We start from the raw sequence: 5,483 nt of genomic DNA on the forward strand, positions 1-5,483 counted from the left end.
GTTTTCACTCAAAATTAACAACGAAAAACGTTGTTGCAAAACTATAACGCGTTTAAAAGGTCCCTTTTTGTCCGATCTTCTCGTTTTCACACAAAATAAACAACGAAAAACGTTATTGCAAAACTATAATGTGTTTGAAAGGTCCCTTTTTGTCCGATCTTCTCGTTTTTACTCAAAATAAACAACGAAAAACGTTGTTGCAAAACTATAACGCGTTTAAAACGTCCCTTTTTGTCCGATCTTCTCGTTTTCACTCAAAATAAACAACGAAAAACGTTGTTGCAAAAATATAATGCGTTTAAAAGGTCCCTTTTTGCCCGATCTTCTCATTTTCACTCCAAATAAACAACGAAAAACGTTGCTGCAAAATTACTATAACGCGTTTAAAAGGTCTCTTTTTGTCCGATTTTCTCTTTTTCACTCAAAATTAACAACGAAAAACGTTGTTGCAAAACTATAACGCGTTTAAAAGGTCCCTTTATGTCCGATCTTCTCGTTTTTACTCCAAATAAACAACGAAAAACCTTATTACAAAACTTTAACGTGTTTAAAAGATCCCTTTTTGTCCGATATTCTCGTTTTCACTCAAAATAAACAACGAAAAACGTTGTTGCAAAACTATAACGCGTTTAAAAGGTCCCTTTTTGTCCGATCTTCTCGTTTTCACACAAAATAAACAACGAAAAACGTTATTGCAAAACTATAACGTGTTTGAAAGGTCCCTTTTTGTCCGATCTTCTCGTTTTCACTCAAAATAAACAAAGAAAAACGTTGTTGTAAAACTATAATGCATTTAAAAGGACCCTTTTTGTCCGATCTTCTCGTTTTCACACAAAATTAGCAACGAAAAACGTTGTTGCAAAACTATAACGCGTTTAAAAGGTTTCTTTTTGTCCGATCTTCTCGTTTTCACTCAAAATTAACAACGAAAAACGTTGTTGCAAAACTATAACGCGTTTAAAAGGTCCCTTTTTGTTCTATCTTCTCGTTTTCACACAAAATAAACAACGAAAAACGTTATTGCAAAACTATAACGCGTTTGAAAGGTCCCTTTTTGTTCGATCTTCTCGTTTTCACTCAAAATAAACAACGAAAAACGTCGTTGCAAAACTATAACACGTTTAAAAGGTCCCTTTTTGTTCGATCTTCTCGTTTTCACTCAAAATAAACAACGAAAACATTGTTGCAAAACTATAACGTGTTTAGAAGGTCCCTTTTTGTCCGATCTTCTCGTTTTCACTCAAAATAAACAACGAAAAACGTTGTTGCAAAAATATAACGCGTTTAAAAGGTCCCTTTTTGTCCGATCTTCTCATTTCACTCCAAATAAACAACGAAAAACGTTGTTGCAAAACTAGAACGCGTTTAAAAGGTCCCTTTTTGTCCGATCTTCTCGTTTTCACACAAAATTAACAACGAAAAACGTTGTTGCAAAACTATAACGCACCTTTTTGTCCGATCTTCTCGTTTTCACTCAAAATTAACAACGAAAAACGTTGTTGCAAAACTATAACGCGTTTAAAAGGTCCCTTTTTGTTCTATCTTCTCGTTTTCACACAAAATAAACAACGAAAAACGTTGTTGCAAAACTATAACGCATTTAAAACGTCCCTTTTTTTCCGATCTTCTCGTTTTCACTCAAAATAAACAACGAAAAACGTTGTTGCAAAACTATAACGTGTTTAAAACGTCCCTTTTTGTCCGATCTTCTCGTTTTCACTCAAAATTAACAATGAAAAACGTTGTTGCAAAACTATAGCGCGTTTAAAACGTCCCTTTTTGTCCAATCTGCTCGTTTTCACTCAAAATAAACAACGAAAAACGTTGTTGCAAAACTATAACGCGTTTAAAACGTCCCTTTTGGTCCGATCTTCTCGTTTTCACTCAAAATAAAAACGAAAAACGTTGTTGCAAAACTATAACGCGTTTAAAAGGTCCATTTTTGTCCGATCTTCTCGTTTTCACTCAAAATAAACAACGAAAAACGTTGTTGCAAAACTATAACGCGTTTAAAAGGTCCTTTTTGTTCGATCTTCTCGTTTTCACTCAAAATAAATAACGAAAAACGTTGTTGCAAAACTATAACGCGTTTAAAACGTCCCTTTTTGTCCGATCTTCTCGTTTTCACTTAAAATAAACAACGAAAAACGTTGTTGCAAAACTATAACGTGTTTAAAATGTCCGTTTTTGTCCGATCTTCTCGTTTTCACTCAAAATAAACAACGAAAAACGTTGTTGCAAAACTATAACGCGTTTAAAAGGTCCCTTTTTTCCGATCTTCTCGTTTTCACTCAAAATAAACAACGACAAAACGTTGTTGCAAAAATATAATGCGTTTAAAAGGTCCCTTTTTGCCTGATCTTCTCATTTTCACTCCAAATAAACAACGAAAAACGTTGTTGCAAAACTATAACGCGTTTAAAAGGTCCCTTTTTGTTCGATTTTCTCGTTTTCACTCAAAATTAACAACGAAAAACGTTGTTGCAAAACTATAACACGTTTAAAAGGTCCCTTTATGTCCGATCTTCTCGTTTTCTCACAAAATAAACAACGAAAAACCTTATTACAAAACTTTAACGCGTTTGAAAGGTCCCTTTTTGTCCGATCTTCTCGTTTTCACTCAAAATTAACAACGAAAAACGTTGTTGCAAAACTATAACACGTTTAAAAGGTCCCTTTTTGTCCGATCTTCTCGTTTTCACACAAAATAAACAACGAAAACATTATTGCAAAACTATAACGCATTTGAAAGGTCCCTTTTTGTCCGATCTTCTCGTTTTCACTCAAAATAAACAACGAAAAACGTTGTTGCAAAACTATAACGCGTTTAAAAGGTCTCTTTTTGTCCGATCTTCTCGTTTTCACACAAAATAAACAACGAAAAACGTTATTGCAAAACTATAACGTGTTTGAAAGGTCCATTTTTGTCCGATCTTCTCGTTTTCATTCCAAATAAACAACGAAAACGTTGTTGCAAAACTATAACGTGTTTAAAAGGTCCTTTTTTGTCTGATTTTCTCGTTTTCACTCAAAATTAACAACGAAAAACGTTGTTGCTAAACTATAACGCATTTAAAAGGTCCCTTTTTGTCCGATCTTCTCGTTTTCACTCAAAATTAACAACGAAAAACGTTGTTGCAAAACTATAACGCTCTTAAAAGGTCCCTTTTTGTTCTATCTTCTCGTTTTCATACAAAATAAACAACGAAAAACGTTATTGCAAAACTATAACGCGTTTGAAAGGTCCCTTTTTGTTCGATCTTCTCGTTTTCACTCAAAATAAACAACGAAAAACGTTGTTGCAAAACTCTAACGCATTTAAAACTTCCCTTTTTGTCCGATCTTCTCGTTTTCACTCAAAATAAACAACGAAAAACGTTGTGGCAAAACTATAACGCGTTTAAAACGTCCCTTTTTGTCCGATCTTCTCGTTTTCACTCAAAATTAACAACGAAAAACGTTGTTGCAAAACTATACATCGTTTAAAAGGTCTCTTTTTGTCCGATCTTCTCGTTTTCACTCACAATTAACAATGAAAAACATTGTTGCAAAACTATAAAGCGTTTAAAACGACCCTTTTTGTCCGATTTCTCGTTTTCACTCAAAATAAACAACGAAAAACGTTGTTGCAAAACTATAACGCGTTTAAAAGGTCCCTTTTTTCCGCTCTTCTCGTTTTCACTCAAAATAAACAACGAAAAACGTTGTTGCAAAAATATAACACGTTTAAAAGGTCCCTTTTTACCTGATCTTCTCATTTTCACTCCAAATAAACAACGAAAAACGTTGTTGCAAAACTATAACGCGTTTAAAAGGTCCCTTTTTGTCCGATTTTCTCGTTTTCACTCAAAATTAACAACGAAAAACGTTGTTGCAAAACTATAACGCGTTTAAAAGGTCCCTTTATGTCCGATCTTCTCGTTTTCACACAAAATAAACAACGAAAAACCTTATTACAAAACTATAACGTGTTTGAATGGTCCATTTTTGTCCGATCTTCTCGTTTTCATTCCAAATAAACAACGAAAACGTTGTTGCAAAACTATAACGTGTTTAAAAGGTCCTTTTTTGTCCGATTTTCTCGTTTTCACTCAAAATTAACAACGAAAAACGTTGTTGCTAAACTATAACGCATTTAAAAGGTCCCTTTTTGTCCGATCTTCTCGTTTTCACTCAAAATTAACAACGAAAAACGTTGTTGCAAAACTATAACGCTCTTAAAAGGTCCCTTTTTGTTCTATCTTCTCGTTTTCATACAAAATAAACAACGAAAAACGTTATTGCAAAACTATAACGCGTTTGAAATGTCCCTTTTTGTTCGATCTTCTCGTTTTCACTCAAAATAAACAACGAAAAACGTTGTTGCAAAACTATAACGCATTTAAAACTTCCCTTTTTGTCCGATCTTCTCGTTTTCACTCAAAATAAACAACGAAAAACGTTGTGGCAAAACTATAACGCGTTTAAAACGTCCTTTTTTGTCCGATCTTCTCGTTTTCACTCAAAATTAACAACGAAAAACGTTGTTGCAAAACTATACATCGTTTAAAAGGTCTCTTTTTGTCCGATCTTCTCGTTTTCACTCACAATTAACAATGAAAAACGTTGTTGCAAAACTATAAAGCGTTTAAAACGACCCTTTTTGTCCGATTTCTCGTTTTCACTCAAAATAAACAACGAAAAACGTTGTTGCAAAACTATAACGCGTTTAAAAGGTCCCTTTTTTCCGATCTTCTCGTTTTCACTCAAAATAAACAACGAAAAACGTTGTTGCAAAAATATAACACGTTTAAAAGGTCCCTTTTTACCTGATCTTCTCATTTTCACTCCAAATAAACAACGAAAAACGTTGTTGCAAAACTATAACGCGTTTAAAAGGTCCCTTTTTGTCCGATTTTCTCGTTTTCACTCAAAATTAACAACGAAAAACGTTGTTGCAAAACTATAACGCGTTTAAAAGGTCCCTTTATGTCCGATCTTCTCGTTTTCACACAAAATAAACAACGAAAAACCTTATTACAAAACTTTAACGAGTATGAAAGGTCTCTTTTTGTCCGATCTTCTCGTTTTTACTCACAATTAACAATGAAAAACGTTGTTGCAAAACTATAACGCGTTTAAAACGTCCCTTTTTGTCCGATCTTCTCGTTTTCACTCAAAATAAACAACGAAAAACGTTGTTGCAAAAATATAACGCGTTTAAAAGGTCCCTTTTTGCCCGATCTTCTCATTTTCACTCCAAATAAACAACGAAAAACGTTGCTGCAAAATTACTATAACGCGTTTAAAAGGTCTCTTTTTGTCCGATTTTCTCTTTTTCACTCAAAATTAACAACGAAAAACGTTGTTGAAAAACTATAACGCGTTTAAAAGGTCTCTTTATGTCCGATTTTCTCGTTTTTACTCCAAATAAACAACGAAAAACCTTATTACAAAACTTTAACGTGTTTAAAAGATCCCTTTTTGTCCGATATTCTCGTTTT

Source organism: Rutidosis leptorrhynchoides, chromosome 5 (assembly GCF_046630445.1).
Source record: "Rutidosis leptorrhynchoides isolate AG116_Rl617_1_P2 chromosome 5, CSIRO_AGI_Rlap_v1, whole genome shotgun sequence".
Classification (NCBI taxonomy): Eukaryota; Viridiplantae; Streptophyta; class Magnoliopsida; order Asterales; family Asteraceae; genus Rutidosis; species Rutidosis leptorrhynchoides.